The sequence below is a fragment of the Ictidomys tridecemlineatus genome, chromosome 4 (genome assembly GCF_052094955.1).
Source record: "Ictidomys tridecemlineatus isolate mIctTri1 chromosome 4, mIctTri1.hap1, whole genome shotgun sequence".
Lineage (NCBI taxonomy): Eukaryota > Metazoa > Chordata > Mammalia > Rodentia > Sciuridae > Ictidomys > Ictidomys tridecemlineatus.
In genome coordinates, this window is record NC_135480.1 from 2,219,942 (window position 1) to 2,238,912 (window position 18,971).

Sequence of the window (18,971 nt, forward strand, 5' to 3'; positions counted from 1 at the left end):
AATTTGAAGCTGAGAAAGCCATACTTAAAGCCATACTTAAGCTTATATAAAGGTAATTTGTGTCTGCATTTTATTTTGCATCACTGCAATTTACCCAAGTGACCTTAGTTCAGCCTCCCACTCTGGATGGGAGTGGAAATGGCCATTACCAAGCTTTCACTTTTTCACGGGGCCTTTGCAGTTTCTCAGTCATGTCTAGTGCTCTTGCCAGAGTCTCAGTGAGGCTAGATAATTCCCCAAGGACACACTGGATTCAGGATTATGCCAAGGTCTCAGTAAATGTCAGAAATTTTCCCAGGTTCTCTGTTGAGTTTAGTGTCTTTCCCAGGGTCACAGTATTTCTTGGGGCCTTCCCAGCATTTAACTGAGTCTCAGGCTAGGCACTACAGACCTAGTGCCTCTAAAGATTCTTGCTGAGTCTCATGTAAGTGTTCTTACTGTGGAAATGTAAAGACAGAAAATTTTTCTGGTGAGCAAACTCCCAGAGAATACTAGGTGCCTTATTTCTCACTGCTGGAATTCTGCATTTTCTCCCAGAAAATATTAAGATAACTAATGCATGCTTGGCCAGAACTCCTATCTGACCATTAACAAGAACACCTTACATTATAACCCAGTGTATCTGACATAGTGATATAATGAACAATAATGTACCAATGGTGCCAGTGAGCTACTCTAACCTAACGGTATAAGTAAAGACAGCTGCTTAGACAAGCAACCATTTCATGTCTGCATCTTGCTTTTATTTTCATTTGTTTTCTTACAGCTGATGCCCAATGTGGTACCTGAACATCTGAAACAGGGACCATTCTGGATGTATTAATGGAGAAGGGAGTAGCTTATCACCTGGAGCAGGCTGATGTGTGACTTTCATCAGCTGGTACTGATCCCCATTGGTAAGCTATGGGAAATTACCTATCTGATGCTCAACGATATCATTGGGCTGAGCTCTCCTATTTATTTTACAAGGCTGGACATGCCATATGTAATGCTGACCTTGCTGCTTTGCTGGCAGAAGTAAGTTCTTGTTGCTCTTGGTACCCAGAAAGTAGTTTTATTCTTTTTCCTTTCTCCATGTTTCCATTAATACTCATTCTGGGTTTATTTGAGCTAGTGCCCACAGGTAGGAAAAGGTACTTGCTTGCATTTCTCATTTATTACTCTGCTTTGCCATTATGGGCAAATACATTTAAAAATGTATCAATTTTTAAACTATATGCCCCTTCATATATGTCTTATGCTTTTGAATAATTTTGTACTCATTGGATTGAATGTCAGGCTTACAAACAAACTATGAAATTGGCCTGTGATATGATGAAAAATATGTATTATAACTCTATGGAAATCAATATGCTAAATGAAGCACAAAAATTATCAAGTCATTCTTCACAATTGGGCTGCAAATGATTATTTATTAGTGTTACATCATAAAGGCTATAATAATCTTAAATTTATATGTTGCTTTAATTTAAGTGAGAATATACCTCCAGTTCAAAAGAGTTATATTACCTTATAGACATCATTAAAAAGATCCAGGATTATGGAAGTTTAGGTATATTGGATTGGTTAACCATGTGGTTACCCAATCTTACTTGGATTAAACAACTAGTCACTGGTCACAGGTGAGTGTTTACTAATACTGGGATTTTTTTGTTGTTGTTGTTATTATCAAAGCCTACCCTATTTTTTTCTCCACCAATGTTGAAAAACAAAACAAAACAAAACAAAAAATAAACCCCAAATGTTATCCCTCCAAAAGGCCACACAAAACAGAAAGAAGAAGAAGCTACAAGTGTGTGACTGTGGAAATGTACTAAACAGTAAGTGTCTCTGATGAGCAAACTCCTGGAGAGGTGTCTTGTTTCCCACAGCTGGAACATTCTGCAGTTTCTCCCAGACACTATTCTGATAACTAATGCATGCTCGGCCAGAACACCTAATGTACTAATGGTGCAGTGAGCTAATGTAAGCTAATGGTATAAATAAAGACAGCTGCTTAGACAAGCAGCCATTTTGCCTCTGCATCCTGCTTCCTTCTCCTTTTGTTTCCTTAAGCCTCAGGAACTTCCATAGTGTCATAGATGCGTACACCAGGTTCTTCAATGTTTTACTGGTTTCTTTGCCTTCTCATGCAGTCAATGGAGCTTAGCAACATTGCCACGTTCACAGTCATGCATAGTGCCTGCCCCTGAGCCATCATGATGTCAAGATTTTTCTTCAATGTATCCATATCTTTCGTATTTTCTCAGTATGAGTAAATCTCATGGCCAACCTAGCATCTAAGAAGATCAGGGCCTACCCAACAGCCTCAGGAGGACCCAAGGACTTCTCCAGAATTTCAATTATGTTTAGAAAGGTCCTCATGGTCTTCATGGGGCTCAGATTATTGCCCAGGTTTTAGAATAGGCTAATGTTCTACCAAATCTCAGAGGTGTCAAGTTCATTCACTGTTGACTCAACAGTGTTCAAAATCTACTCAGAGTATTATGGGGCTCAGGGTCTTCCTTAGGTTGACAATGTATGCATGGCCTTCCCCAAAATCTCAGTGGTTTCATTGCCTTTCCAGATACTCAGTGAAGCACAGCAGCATTCCCAAGGTCTGTAAGAGCTCTGGGCATTCCTGGAGGTTCTCAGTAGGTGTGGTTGGTTTCTCTAGGGGCTCACTGAGTTTCAGAGTTAGTCTCAGAGTCCCCTTCTCTAAGGGTTTTTAACACCTTCTCTATGAGGCTCAGTGCTATTGGGATTTCAGTGATGCTCACTGCTTCTCCCAGCCTCAAAGGTAGTCTCTGAATCTTTCCCAAGAAAACAGTATGTTCAGGGTTTTTCATAGTTTCTTATTGAATCCCAGGGAATTGCCCAGAGTCTCTGTGGAGCTCAGTGCCATTTCCAGCATCACAGTTGTGCTCAGCATTTTCCCCAGGGTTTGATTTTATATCAGGGCCTTCCCAAGAGTCTTAGTGAGAACTAGGGCCTTCCTTTCTATTTCAGCAGGTTTAAGAACTCTTCAAAGTATCTAGTTGTGCTTAGATTCTTCTACAGTATTCTGGATAACTAATGGCCTTCATTAATGACTCAATGGGGATTAGTGTCTTGCCAGTGTGTCATTGAACTTCTGGGACATTCTCATTGTCACAGTGGTGGTGAGGGCCTTCCACATTGTGTCCTTGGTCCTCAGAGCCACCACAGGTTTCTGAGTATAATCTCAGGGCTGTCTCCAACTGCTCTCAACTCTGAAGTATTCTGCATCAGGGTTCTTTAGGCCCTTGTCTGTCAGGTCTGTTCTGCTAGAGAACACTTCACCCATGACATCAGTGCAGTTGTAATAGGTTGTCCTGTTCTGATAGGCAGCAGAGTTGCTGGGTTTAGAGTCCAGACAACTTACACATGGCTATGTGGATTTTCATATAACATGCCCTGGTATCTGACCATCTTCAGCTCTGAATGTGCCATGTTCCCAGCATTTCAGTCAGATACTACAGCTCTTCCATACCATTTATGGACATACAGGAAGAAAGGCTTTGTGAGGTCAGGGAATCCTAGTCCAGGTGTCCAGGTATATGGGTGAGTGCTTCTTTAGTGTCCTCAAAGTTCTTTTGTGTTTTGGTCCCCCAAATTGAAGATTCTGTTTTTCCCTTTGTGTGCCTTCATAGAAATGTTTTGCCATAACTGAAAAGTTGGGGATCCATACACAGCAGAATTAAGTATCACGAAAGATCTCTGATTTGACAGCAGGTTGAAGGGACTTGAATTGAACAGGTCATCTGTTTAGTCTTGTAGCCCAGTTGCCACTGACTCTGAGCCAGACAGAAACCAAGGTACTTGACTTTTTCTTGATAGATCTGAGCTTTATTTTTGAAATTTTCTAACCGGCCTTAAGTAGGAGAGTGAGAAGCCACTGTGTTTCTTTGTAGTCATGGCCTGCTAAATTAAAATGCTAGGATAACAGGAAAAGATGATGAGTTGGTTTCCTGGGGCCATCTCAATTGTGGTCTCTTTCTTTGAAAGTGGGCCCACAGGTTGAGTCACAACCAAATGGTGAGCCCCAGTATCCACCATAAATTTCATAGGTTGGTCCCCTATAAGTGTTGGGATCATAGGTTTCTGGGGGACCAAAAGGATTGAGCCCAGTCGGTCCTAGTCCTCATCATAATTTTCCAAGTCTTCAAATCTCACAGAATTTTTTCATGGGCATCTTAGGGGTGTCTGTGGTATTGAGCATTATGGGGGACATATTTGTAGAGTTGGTATATTTCTTGAAGGACTTGGCCTCGCTTATCCTGGTAAGGAGTAGTAAGAACCCAGTTGACTTTCTTCATGTGGGGTATTCATTTTTCCAGTGGCCCTCTAGATGGCAGTGGGTGCATTGGTTTAGTCTCAGCCTGGGTGAGGAGGTTGGTCCAGACCATCCTTCTGCATCTGGTCCTGATTCTGATATTTGTTTTGGCTTTGTCCTGGTGGGAACCCATTTGGGTGACTTCTGGGTCTGTGGTAAGGGCAGCTGCAAGGAGAAACCATCTTCTTCATCTTTCAGTCTGCTTCTTGGTGGGTCTCTTGGTCTTGATTGACAAATACTGTGGTGGCCACTTCAAACAGCTCATTTTCATTCTTCCCAGAAAAACCCTCTAGTGTTCTGTAGTTTTAGAGTTCATTCCTTGGGGCTCCAGTTGAGGCAGAAATCAAGGTAGAAGAATGTGGCAGAGGGAAACAGTTCACATATTGATCAGTAAGCAAAGAGAGAGAGAGAGAGAGATTCCACTTGTGATATACAAATATATATCTAAAACCACACCTCAATTCCCACCCCCTCCAGCCACACCCTACCACCTTAGTTATCACTCAGTTAATCTGTATTAGGTGATTAAATAATTAATTGGATTAAGACTCTTACAACCCAACTATTTCTCCTCTGAACCTTCTTGCATTATCTAACAATAATGCAAGGGAGCTTTGGGGGGACTCCTCACATCCAAACCATAACAAGCAGGTAGGTTAGTGGGTCTGGATAATGAATCCCATCATATCAATGATGGTCTGAGGTTTCTCTCGGTAGGAGGTAGTATGATATTTCCAATTTTAGGGATAATTTGAGGTGAAAGCCTTATACTTAAAAATGCTTTAGGCCCCTCAGATGATTTTCTCCTGGTCACTGTAGGCAGGTCCTCTAGTCTCTCACAGGGGCATCTGGAGAGGTGTCAGCTGGTAGTGGCTCTGGTCTTAGGATGGGTTCCCATTTTGGTCTTGCAAGGTAGAGGAGGAATCTTTTTCCTTGGGGAAGACTCTGGCCTTGAGGTCCTTATAGAAGAAGGCGGAGCTTGTGTTGAAAGGCCATATTCTGTAGTTTCTGGAAATGAGGGGGCTGGGGGCACTGCCATTGTCTCCATGGTCTTGACAATGTCGGGTAGAGTGGCATGTAAAGGAGGTAGGTTCTCTTCTGACTCACTGGACAAAATTGGTTCTTTGTCAGATTTTCTCTGCTTAGTTGCCTTTTTTTTGGGGGGGGGGAGTCTTAGAGAATGGTATAATCTGAGCTAACAACAATTTGGATTGTCTATCTAGACAGGCTCTCAACCAAGGGGGGTGTTTCTAGACCATCTCTTTCCAGCAATCAAGGGAACTATTCTGGGTGTCCAGGGGTTACAACAACTATTAAAAGGACTTCAGCAATGAGAGTTTTAATGAAAGATTCTTCCGGTGGTCAGCCCACACCTAAGCTTAGCCATTCTAATTCACAGAGAGTACAGAACTGCTGAGTAAATTTCACCCATAGTCTCTCCTAAAACCTTTCTTAAGGTTTCACAACAGATATTCCAAGGGCTTTAAGGGATTTAGTTACTTTTTGTGCCTCCCATATTCCACCCTGCATTGGTGTCACACAATTATGACAAGAATCACTTGGTTTATCTCCATCCTTTCTCCTCTCAGGGACTTAGGGTCCTCTCAGCCTTGTGGGTCCATATCGTCCCCCAACCTGGAGCTTCCACCTAGATGTTGGTTGGTGGAATTCTGCCACAGACTGTATGAGGTTCCATGGAACCATGAATTGGAACTCAGCACTCACTTTGTACTCAGGTTGGGTCTGAATTCTTCCCTTGTTCATCTCATTTACACTTTCACACAGACATGGTGTTATGGGCCAGGCTATATGAGCAATGACCAAACAGACTCCATTTATCCTGAGACTCCATGTCATTTTCTCCCATGAGAAAATTCTGCCTCTACCATCCTGATCCTGCTTAGCACACCCTGCTTAGAAACCTTTTTTTTTTTTCTGTTCTTTCAATGTAAAATATTTTTGGTTCCCATTTTTTTGGACAGTGTACCCTGTCAGAGAAATATTATCTAGATGTTAATAACTATTCTTTAACTGGTACTCAAATGGGGTCATTTGACCTTCTTCCACTTCTGCTTATGATTTTAGATATCATGTTGTTTTTTTAGTTTGAATCATAGCAAGAGCCCATTATGATTAATGTAGTTTTGGACTATAAAGCTGTACTCTAACCCCTGTAAGGGGTCAAAGAGTATAAAGTTGCATTCTTCTCCTTAGCCTATCAGTTGGTAAATCCAGACTATCAGCTATTGAATAAATATTCCATCTCCTGCTTAAGACAGACTCAGTGATTTATTGCAATCTCACCATAACAGTGATCAGAGCAATATTTTAATCCCCCATATTACACAAACCAAAAGGGAGTCACAGTTTCCCCTATGCTTGCTGACCAAAAACAGAGACAGACTAGGTGACTCCTTGGATAAATTTTGGCTCCAACTCCTTTTGGAGGTTATTCAGGACCCTCAGATGTTGAACAAGCCTCTCTTCCACCTATGTGGGCCTCTTGGTTGAAGTCAGATGGGCTACCACTGAAGAACCTGGGAACTACCTGTTTGGTCAGGTGGTGCTCCATGTTCCCTATTCCTGGATCCTTCTCCTCATGGATTCTGTTGTGCTTCAGGTGGCAGCTCTGAGATGTCAGGTGAGTTGTTCCTCCTTCAGTAGAGTTGCCTCTGTGGTGTGCTAAGGGGAAGCAATGTCCTCCAACATCCCAGACTCCAGAGACAAGAGAGGCAACTTCACCATTTCCATCCCATGTGGATTGCCAAATGATGCAGGACAGATGAGGCTGCACACCTGTGGATTTAGCAAAAGGAAGGTTATTGGCGACACCTGGTTCAGAATGTGGCTATATCCTAAAAATTCCTCCACTGAACCATGAGTCTAGAAACTCTTTGAACTTTTTACTCACTGGGAGGAGGGGTGTGGATTTCCACTTTTGCTGGAGTCTACCTAAAAGTATCTTTTTTCTTTGAGTTCATAGAGAGTGGTTTTGTCTCACTTTTTTTCTTAGATGAGTCAGAGGTTATATGGTTTACCACAAAAGCAAAAGTAACATCACAAAGTCTTTTGCCAAACTTAGCTTTTACAAGACCCAATAACAGGAAATAGGAAGTCTAACCACATTTGGGTTTTTTTTTTTTTTTGCAGAATTTTTTTCTGAGATTCTCTTAATAAGAACACATATGTTGAAGGTACCTGTAGAAGCTTAATTAAGGTTCTTTGGTGGAGGAGGGGTAGCCACTACACTCAGGAACTTCACACAGTTTCAATAGATCTTATTGATTTTTCCTGGGGCTCATGGATTTCAGAGCCATCCTCAGAGTCCTCTTTGTCTTCAGGATCTTTTACATGTTCTTCATGAGGCTCAGTGCTATTCTCAAAGTGTCAGTTTTGCCCAGTGCTTCTTCCAGCCTCAGAGCAAGTCTCTGAAAATTCCCAAAGGAATCACTGGGTTCAGGCTCAGGGATTTCTCCATAAATCCAAGGGCCTTGCCCAGGGTCTCTGTGGAGCTAAGTGCCATTCCCACCATCACAGTGGTGCTCAGCATCTTCCTCAGAGGTTGACTGTGTGTCAGGGCCTTCCCAGGGGTCTTAGTGCAGCCTAGGGCCTACCCTACTATTAGTGGCTTAAAGAACTCTGCACATTATCTAGTGGAACTTAGATTCTTCCAGAGTATCCTGTGTAAAGAATGGCCTTCCCCAGTTTCTCAGTGGAGAATAATTTCTTGCGCAGTGTGTCATTACAACTCAGGGAGAATAAGAAATTATACCTATTTGATTCAAATGTATGATATGTCAAGATCATTGTATTGTCATGTGCAATTAATAAAAAATGAAAACAAAAAAAAATTCATGGATATTCCTATTGTCTCTGTAGTGATGGGGTCTTCTGCAGTGTCAGTGGATTTTGGGTCACCACATGTCGTATTAGTGTAAGCTCAGGGCTTTCTCTAGGGTCTCAGTGTGGCTCAGTGCTTACCCCAATGGCTTACAGGGGCTCAGGGAGTCTTTCAGTTTATTTATTTATTTATTTATTTTTTGTCCCTGGGTCTTCCATGAGGCTAAAGGCCTTCAACAGCTTCTCAGTGGTGTTTGGGGACTTCTTTAGCATCTAAGTTGAGTTGTTTTAGTCAGCTTTTTTGCTGGTTTAATGTGAGGACCTGAACAAAAAAACTGTGGAGGAGGAAAAGATTATTTGAAGGCGCACAGTTTTAGAGGTCTTAGTGTACAAAAGACTGGCTCCATTTCTCAGGATTCTAGGTAAAGCAGGAAATCATGATGGAAGAGTGAAGCAGCTCACAGGAAGAATAGGAAGGAGAGAGAGAAAATTCCACTCACAAGATACAAAATATATACCCCAGGCTGGGGCTATAGCTCAGTGGCAGAGTGCTTGCCTTGCACACATGAGGTACTGAGTTTGACCCTTAGCACCATATAAAAAATAAAATAAAGACATGCTGTCATCTACAACTACAAAAAATAAAAATAAAATAAATTATATACCCCAAAGAAATGCCCCCAATGTCCTACCTCCCCAGTCACACCCTACCAGCCTTCAGTTATTACTCAGTTAATTCCTATCAGGCAATTAATTCACTTATTGAAGTAATGCTCTTAGGACCCAATCATTTCTTCTCTAAACATTTTTGCATTGTCTCACATGTGAGCTTTTGGGGAACACCCCACATTCTAAACCTAACATTCCACACCTGGCCCCCAAAATCTCACAACCATCTCACAATGCAAAGTACAGTTTGTTCATTCCCAAGAGTCTCCATGGTCTCAACAGTTCCAAGACTGCTCAGAGTTCAAGTCCAAAGTCTTCTCTGAGGCTCAATACAATCTTTCATTGTGAGCTTCTGTAAAATTAAAAGCAATTTATAATTACCCAATATATAATGGGTACAAAGTAAACATTTTCACTCAAAAAATTAGGGGAATAGAGAGAAGGGATAGGATCAGAGCACAATCAAAATCCAACTGGTCAAACAGGTTCTCTAGTTCTGTGTCCACATCTGAAACACGTGGCATCATGATGTTCTTCCCAAAGGTCTTGTGTCTCCCTGCCCCTGTGGCCTTGTTGCTTGTAGCCCAAGTGGTTGTTCTGTGGGCTTGTCTCTGCTCAATTCCTGCAGCTTTCCAAGAATGATGTCCATGTTACTGGCATTTCTTAATGAGGAGGCTTGTCTCCACTGCAGCTTCAGTTTCCTCCTCATATCTGCAGGCTTTGACTTCTCAGGTGCCTGCAGGGACTCCAATCCTGTTGCACTTTGTCTGGTTTCCAGGCCTTCCTTTGAAACCAAGGAAGAACCCTCCATAAATCCCTAACTCCAGCATCCTGCATTCATGCAGAACAAGAACCTCATGATTGGTTCCAAGGACTGCCACCATGTTGAGCAATAACCAAGCCTTCAGGGACCCTGGCTTCAGCAGCCTCTGAGTGTTTGGGTAGCTGAGCCTGTGGAAAACACTCTCTAGGCCCCGTTGGGTGAGAAGGTTTCCCCTCTTGTTTCTCACCTTTACTCCCAGGAGCTTGGAGTGTAGACTTGCCAGAATTTGGGAAGCCCTTAAACCATTTTTCTTGTTGTCTCTGTTCAAAGTCTTTAGCATTTTTGTAGTGGCGGTAAGAGTTTAGCAACTGAAACTTCCTTAGCCTTAGTTTTATGAACTCTCAAGTTAACTTTTTCCAAATATTTCTGCTCTGCTTTCTTCTCCTGAATATTACAATAAATTTGGCTAAAAGGTGCCAGCAATATCTCTGTCATGGTCTGAATGCTATGCTTCCTAGACATTTCTTCCATCACATAAGGAAGTCACTTCTGGGGCTAGGTTGTGGCTCAGTGGCAGAGCACTCACCTACCATGTGTGAGGCACTAGATTCAATCCTCAGCACTGCATCAATAAGAAATAAATAAAAATAAATTATTGTGTTCATCTACAACTAAGAAAAAAATCCATCACTTCTAAAATTAGCCCCATTGAAAGTCTCAGGGCCTGGGCAAAATGCAGATACTTCTCAACCAGAACATAACAAGAATGGCCTCAACTTTAAATTCCAATAAATTTCTCCATTTTAAAACCCTCTTGAGCCTGGTCTTCACTGACCGGTGTTCTATTGCCATTCTGGTCTTCTGAGCTCCCACCAGAATCAGCCATTAATCTCTACTTACAACAATCTAAAGCATTTTCCATCTGCACTGCTACACATCTCAATATTCCTCCCACCATTCCCAAAAAGCTCAAAATACTTATTAAACATGAGTGAAGCCCCTGGCAGGCTGTCCTCATAAGAGGAACACCAAGATCATCAGGGTGGAGACCACCAGACCAGATGTTTGGGACCACAGGGTAAATGATGTCACTGAGAAATATGGGGGTGGCTGATAGGGATTTAAAGGGTGGTTGAAGCCTCAAAATTTTGTATAAATAATAGAGCAAATGAACAGGAATTCAGCAGCCGAAACAAGGATGCTCTCAAGCTGGAGAGCCTGATGAGGACCTGACATCCCATCACTTTCATCATTTCCTGAGCCTCTGCATGTTCCTCACCACTCTCAATCTCTACCACCTCATCTGGACCTTGATAAGAGCCACAACTTCTCCCTATGGCCCTCTCCTCAATGGGTCATCCACTCCATACCAAGAAAGCCTGCCTTGGTTCCAGACCTGATCACCAGTTCTGAGTGAAAGTGCATCTGCTGGACTTAAAGCCTAAGGCTTGAAGAAGAAATGTCTGTCATTAGACTATCATGATTAAGTGTGTTTTTCAGTGCTTAGAAAAAATCTAGAATTGTTTGCTGTGAATTAATTAATCTAGAATTGTTTGCTGTGAATTCATTATGTCTACTGCAGGGCCGAGCATTAAGGATTGTCATTTTCTCGATTAAAAAGGTATAAAATAAAATTGCATTGAGTAATTTGAGTGAATAAATCATTGAAAGGGGCAGAAGTGCATGGATATCCTTTATTTCTCCCCTCGACTGCATACATCACAATTTTGCCCCCTCGTGACAATGGTGAAAGAGTGTGGCAGAGGGAACAAACTCACATGGCCAACAGAAAGCAGAAGATAACTCCATTCACCAGATACAAAATATATATCAGAAAACCATGCTCCAAAAGTCCCAACTCGTCCAGCCACACCTCAACAGCCTTCAGTGACCACTCAGTTAATCCAAGTGAGGGGACTGAATCACTGAGGATGTTGAGGCTCTTAAGACACAATCATTTCTCCTCTGAACCTTCTTGCATTGTCTCATATGTAAAGGTTTGGAGTACACCTTACATCAAAACTATAACAAGAGTTGTGGACCTTTCCCAGGGTCTCCTTGTGTCTCAGAGCTTTTTGATATCAACAATGAAGCTCATGGCTTTCTTATGCTCATTAGTAGCCCTCAGTGCCTTCCACTGAATATCGATAGTACAAAGGATACACTGAAATTCAGTGTGACTCAGAGCAATGTCTCTTGGGTGCAGGACTCTTCCCAAAGTATCACAGGAATTGAAAGATTTTGCACATCTCTAAAGAGCCTCACAGCATTTTATACTGATTCAATGGAGTGTGGTGCCTTTCCCAGAGCATCAGTGTGTTTCATGGTCTCCTCCACTTTCACAGTCATGCTCAGTGTGTTTTCCCCAGAGTCTTAATGTTATCTTTCTGTTCCTTGGGTATTAAGAGGTGATCTTAGACATTCCCAGCATCTCAGTGTGGTTCAGAATGTTTCCCCAGGTTTTTAAAGAACCAAAAGCCCTGCTTAAGGCCTCTGGGGATCTCATGGCCATTACCAGGCCCTCAGTGTCTCTCAGGGCATTTTGCAGTGTCTGAATCTTATTAAGTGCTATTCCCAGGGTGTCATCTGGAATTAGGTAGTTCTCAAGTGTTCAGTGCTTCTTCCAGCCTCAGAATGAGGTTATGGGTGTTCTCCAAGATAACACTGGATTTGCAGCCATTCAGGATTTCTCAATAAAGCCCAGAGCACTACCCAAGGTCTCTGTGAAGCTAAGTGTCATTTCCAGCATCACAGTGGTGCTCACCATCTTTCCAAGTTTGATTAATTGTGTCAGGGCATTTCTAAGTGTCATGGTGAGGCCTAGGATCTACCCTCTTCTTTCAGCAGGTTTACAAACTGTGCACAATATCTAGTGGTGCTTAGACTCTTCTACAGTATTCTGGAAACATAATGGCTCTTACTAGTGTCTCCAAGGGGAATAGTGCCTTGCCCAGTGTGTTATTGTAACAAGGAAATATTTCCATTGTCACAGTTGTGCTCAGTTCCCTCCCCACTGTGTCAGTGGCATTTGGGCCACTCCATTTTCTGAGTGTAAGCTCAGGGCTTTCTTCAAAGTTTAACTCTGACTCAGTGCTTTCCCCAATGACTTACTGGGTGGAGAGAATTCTCTAGGGGTATTTTGTTTGTTTGTTTTGAGATCTCAGGTATAATTGGTTTTCAGGTTTTCCCTAAAAACTTCTGTGTGCCTAAATCCCTTCAATAACTTCTCAGTGGGCTTTATGGATTCCATCAGGGGGTAAGTGGGTTGTGGACCTTTTCCAGAATATCCTTGTGTCTCAGTGCTTTTCAGACTCAATAAGGGAGCTCATGACTCTCTTTTGTTCTTTGCTAGGCCTCTGTGCCTTCCACAGTATATCAGTAGTTTTTTTTAATCCTCTCCAGGATCTCAGTCAGAAAGAAGGCTGTCCATAGTATTTCAAGGGTGTTCAGATGTTTTAACAAGTGTGTGATTTTAAAATCCTTCAAAAGTGTGTTTTAGAATTCAGTCATTCATGGGTGTCTAAATGGGATTCAAGGTTTTTCCTAGTGAATCACTGGAATTTAGAACTTCTCCAGGTCAGGATGAGACTCATGGCCTTTCATATGCATTCAATGGAGTGTGATTCTGTCCTTGCCCAGAATCTCAATAAGTTTTATGGTCTGCTCTATTCTCACAGTCATGTTCAGGGTGGTCTCCCAGAGTCTCAGTGTTCTCCTTCCATTCGTCAGGCATTCAGTGGATCTCTTGAACATTCCCAGAATCTCAATCTCAATAGTGATCTCAGTGGTTCAGGTTGTTCCCCAAATTTTCACAGAGCCAAAAGCATTCCCGAAATCATTAGTGAGTCTCATGACCACTACTGGGCCCTCAGTTTTTCTGAGAAAATTTTGCAGAGTCTTAGTCATGTTCAATGCTATTCCCAGAGTCTCACCTCGGCTTAAATATTTCCCCAAAGGTAGACTGGGTTCAGTGTCAGTAAATCTCAGCCCCTTTTCCAGGCCCTCGGTGGAGTTCATTGCCATTCCCAGGGTCACAGTTGTTCCCAGGGCCTTCTTCACAGTCATATTGGTGGCATTGCCTTTCCAAGCAGTCAGTGAAGCTATAGTTTTCCTAGGTTACACTGATGACCAAGGTTTACCACATTGTCTACCTGACACTCAGGGCCTTCTTCGTGATATCAGAGAAGCTCATGGGCTTTTGTTTTTATTTGTTTTGTTTTGTTATGTCTCAGGAGGGCTCAAGGCCTTCCTCAGAATTTCAATCATGTTTAGAAACCTCCACATGTTCTTCATGGTGCCCAGATTATTGCCCTCTGCTTAGAAGAGGCTTGTGGCCTCAATAAATGGCTCAGTGTTTTAATCACTGTTTGCTCAGTGGTGTAAAAATTTCTTCAGATTCTTAAGAGTGCTAAATGTCTTCCTTAGGTTGGCGGATGTATTCACAGCCTTCCTAGGAGTCTTTGTGGTCTCATGACCTTCACAGGTTGTAAGGTCAGATGAGTACCATTTCCATGATCACCTTGTGCTCAGGTTCCTTCCGAGGGTCTTGATAGGTCTCGTTGCCTTTTCTAGACCTCCCTGGACTTCAGAGCCATCCACAGTGTCTCCATTTTTTCTTGATTTTATTGAGTTCCTCAATAGGCTCAGTGTTATTCTCAGAGAATCAGTTGATATTCAGTGTTTCTTCCAGCATCAGAGTGACACTGAATCTTCCCAATGGAAACATTGGGTTCAGGGCCTTTCAGCATTTTATACTGAATCCCAGGAATTTTTCCTTTGTTTCTGTGGAGCTCAGTGCCATTCCCTGCATCAAAGTGGTGTTCTTTGTGTTTAATTGAGTGTTAGAAACTTCCTAACTATCATAGTGAGGCCTGAGGATTACCCCTAATCTTTCAAGGGGTTAGGATGCTTCTTAATATCAAGTGATGCTTAGATTTTTTTCCCAGAATTCTTGGAAAAATTGGCTTTCATTAATGTCTCAATGGGGATTAGTTCCTTGCCTCGTGTGTCATTGAAACTCAGGGATATTCACATTATCATAGTATTGCTCAGGGCCACCTACTCTGTCAGTGATACTCAGGGCTACTCCATGTTTCTTAATGTAAGCTCTCCAGAGTCTCAGTCTGGCTCAGTGTTCACTTCAATGGCTTATCAGACCTCAACGTATTTTCTAGGGATTTTTTTTGAAGGCTCAGGTATGATTTGGTCTTAGATTTTCCCCCAGTTCGTCTGTGAGACTAAAAGCCCTTAGTAGCTTGTCAGTAGGATTTTGGGATTCCACCAGCTCTAAATGTGTTTGTGGACCTTTCCCCAGTTCCCCTTGTTTTTTTGCTGTTCAACATTGAAACTCAAGGCATTTCCATATTCTTTAGTGGGACTCATTACTTCCAGAGTATATCAGTAGTTCTCAGGACTATCTCCAGGATTAGGCCATGATTCAGTGTTGTCCATAGTATGTCAAGGATACTCAAGTGCTTTCATAATTTTGTGTGATTTAAAGGCCTTCACAAATGTCTCTTGGCATTCAGGCCTTCACTGGTGTCTAATTGGTGTTCAGAGCTTTTCCCAGTTTATCACTGAAATTCAGGGCATTCCCGCGTCACTAATGAGGCTCATGGCCTCTGGTACTGATTTAGTGAATGGTGGAGTGTTGAGAGCCACAGCCAAAGGGGCCCCAGCAAACTTACAGCTGCCGGCTGGTGATCCAGCTGCCAGCAAACTTCTAGCTGCCGGCTGATGATTGGCTCACAGCGGCCCCAGCAACATCTAGCTGCTCCTCTGCGGTGATGTTCATTGGGCTGTTTCCCTGCCCTTCAGACTGCCAGCTGATGTTTGGCTCACAGCGGGCCCCAGCAACATCTAGCTGATTGGCTCCTCCACGGAGCTGCTCATTGGGTGACTTCTTTGGCTCTGCCCACGCAACCCAGCCAATCAGCCTCAAGAGCAGGAGGATTGTGGGAGGTTGAGAGGCTGGTGTGGGGGTGAGAGGCTTGTGGAAGCCGGTGGTGGCAGTTGGGCTCTGAGGGTTTTTCCCTGAGGAGCTGTTTTGTTTGGCGTTTGTAGTTCTAAAAATAAAGTTAGTTTCTTTTGACAAGTGGCTCCTGAATTGTGCCAAGCCAGACTTCGGCAGTGGAGCCTTGTGTTGTGGCATGTTCTGAATATATCATTGGATGAGGCTTGAAGAAACACATGGACATTTATTCACTGGCTGGCCAAGGGCCACTGATCACATTGCCTTTGCATATCTCAACCTCTTGCAGAAAGTAGGGTATCTCTTTTGTAGCCCAAACCTGCAATCTACCAGTAATTCAAAACCATAGCTATATAGTAGGTAGGTCTGAATGTCCCAGTTCAGGATACAGTACACTTCCCGTGAGAAATATCAACTAAAAGAGAGCATCTTACAACTGTATTTCTTGATAATACACTGTATAAGAATAAGAAAAACATTTTTCAACCACCATGGCTTGCCAAACAGTGTGTGGTTGGCAGGAGGTTGTAGAGGCAGAGGTTTCCCATGGAACAAATCTTTCTTATATTAAATGGAATCTAAAGGTAGAATGGAGTTTTTCTAATCAAAGCACATGTAGTTTGACCCATAATATTCCAATTTTTTTCTAGAAAAAACCAGACACTTGATTTACCTTCTGAATCCAGGGAGAGGGTGTAATTGCCAAACATATGATAATTTGACTGACAAAATATGTTATTTTAGCAGTTAGGGTTTTATAAAACAGTCTGAGTAATAGACAGAACATGATCAACATGTTTTATTCTTATATTTAGAAGGTGGTTGGGGCCTGTTAGGGCTATTTGCTCTTTTCTTTTTTCTATCTTTCTTCTTTTTCTTCTTTAATTAATTAATTAATTAATTTTTAGGAGACACCTTTGTGCTGTTGACATAGTCTCCTGTCTGGAATAGGTATTGAAAATCAGTGGTCTCTTGAGGTTTGTTCTCTCCAAAGAACTTATAAGCTTCAGGTTGAAACAGAAGTATGCTATTTTAGATAGAATAGAAGAAGGTCTCTGGAAGTCTGAACATTTTAATCCTCCAGAGGTGATCTTCAACTTTTTGGACCCAAACTGGTCCCCAATTTTTTTTAATGATCTGACCCAATTACCTCTCTACACTAACTAAAATTTTTATTTTATTTCCCCATCCAATTCTAGGGACTCCTTGCTGCTGTAAAAAAAAGTGAGGAGGATCGCAATTATTTCTACAAGGTTATAGTGGGCATCATGGCAGTGGGACAAGCAGTTGGAGTTTCCTATTAGAGATAGGGTGGGTTAAGGGGTCCATGGTAAAACTCTGATTTGTGAAGAACAGGTTGTAAAGTCATCTTGAGGTGGGTGTGGGAAGCCACTCCTGAGCTATTTAGTGTCTTCACTTGGCCTTGAGCCAGGGAGATTTTGGTTTGGCATTGCAAGTCATTTTGTGGCTTCTCCCACTTCATGAATTATGCAATGCAAGTGATCTTCAGTCTTACCTTGGCTGAAGGGGCTGCTCTTGTAGCTTCAGAATTAGGTATGACCCACTGGGCCTGGACAGTCCACCTTCTACCTTATTTGGCAGAAGAATATTGTATGGAAAATCTTTGAAGTTTCTCCATATAGTAAAGCAAATTTGGGCTCTCTCTTCCCAGTATGGAAGCTTGATTTGCAAGGTCAAAGAGCCGTCCCATCCTTGATTTTCAAAATTACTTTCTGTGTAGTGGATTTTTCACTGCCTTCTTTTCTTGGTTGTATTTCCCAGCTAGACTGCTTTATGGAAAACAACCCCCCAAATTCCACCACCTGTGCAGGATGTTGTGGGGGAGCCACTCCAAATGCATGCACCTTTAAGTCCTGATGCACCACAGGGATCTGAAAGATTACTGTAGTCTGGCATGGTAGTGCCATGGCTCATGACTGTTTATATTGTGGGCTGAATTGTAGAACGTAAGTAAATTAGAAGAAAAATCTGTGACATTACACTTTTAATATTTGGGAATATTTTGCCTTTAGAAAGAGAAAAAAAGATTTTATAATTCTAGACACTCCAAAAACATGAAAAGAATTATTAAGATTTTTATTTATTTTTTTTAGTCATACATGACAGTAGAATGCATTTTGATACATAATACATATATAGAATGTACATACATCAATAATATTGTCTATTCTATTCTGCTGCCCTTCCTATCCTCCCTACTCCTCCCATCCTCTCCCATCCTTTCTCTCTATCCAATCTAATGCTCATGGGATATGTTGTTAATTTCAGTCCTCTGCCATGGGAAAAGCACTTCTGTGGACTTTTTTGAATTGTTTTTATGAATCTTTATATTGTAAAATGTTAGGTAAAGTTTTTTTTGGGGGGGGGGAGTTTATGTACTAGAAGTCTGTGCTTGGAGAGTGAGAAAAAGGAAAGAAGGAATTTGTGATGAGACTTGATACAAGGATTCTTTACCAGTAAAGAAGTAAATTTTATTTTTCTATTGTTTTTGTGAATACTCAGACAGGTTATGCTGAAGCTCTTTGCTACATTCTTGACCTACCACATCAGAATCAAAAGACTTTAGCCACTGTTCAATAATGGGGTCTGTAACTAGACCCACCACCAGCAGTGCTTTAACCCTTAAACAACCAAATGCAGACTGCCTTAAGATCTGATAGTAACACTGGCATCTGCTGTTAAAACACACATTTTAAAGTCCCACAAGCAGCAAGGAAATATAGAAAAGACAGAAGAACACCAGCTAAAAGCAAGCACAGGGAGCAGAGACAAGGCAAGCTGCCTCCCACCCTAGGACCCTCCCCAGCTGCAGAAAATACAAACAAATCAAATGGAATGCAAGTGGCTAGGGAAGCTCAGGGAGCCTTTGCCCCAGACAAGGAACAGCTGGTCCCTGCTGTTTCCATCACCAAGGTAACAACAGGAAGCCTGGAAGGCCCAGGCTTGTTTCCTGGTCCTGATTCTTGTATTTTCCCAGCTTCCCATTGGTCCTTTCACTGTCACTCAGACAGGACTTCTGGTCCCACTTTCCAGCCACTAACCTGTACTTCCTGTTTCATCCCTGCTACCAGGAGCTGCACAGAGACTGCATTTTCAACAATATCCATCTATAAATACTAATGAAAGATGTTTTTTCAGGCAAAATTTAATTCCACAGGCTTCTACTTGCATCCCTGAGTCTAACTTTTTCAAAGTTTCAAAGGTAACTTACGAATTTTTTTCTTTATAGTTGTATTATTAAGAAAAATTGCAGAGATGATGTAACAATTATAAGAAACACATAAGCTTCTTTATATTTTGCTTTTAATTTTGAATATTATGAGGAAGCATTTGCTTGTCTTAGGAACAAAAGCCAGCAATGTCCCTGTGATAAT

General features: G+C 42.0%; 1 long non-coding RNA gene across 17 annotated transcripts in view; it reads left to right on the forward strand.

Annotated features, from left to right (window-relative positions):
• LOC110597422 (uncharacterized) overlaps nt 1-18,971 on the forward strand; it is a 201,062-nt gene that overhangs the window by 102,328 nt on the left and 79,763 nt on the right. For 14 of the 17 annotated variants that reach the window (XR_013437327.1, XR_013437333.1, XR_013437328.1 and 11 more), the window contains exon 11: nt 767-18,799. This is a non-coding gene — a long non-coding RNA (uncharacterized LOC110597422). The remainder of the gene's footprint in view (nt 1-766; nt 18,800-18,971) is intronic. The other 3 variants (XR_013437339.1, XR_013437334.1, XR_013437335.1) reach the window with 3 other exon arrangements.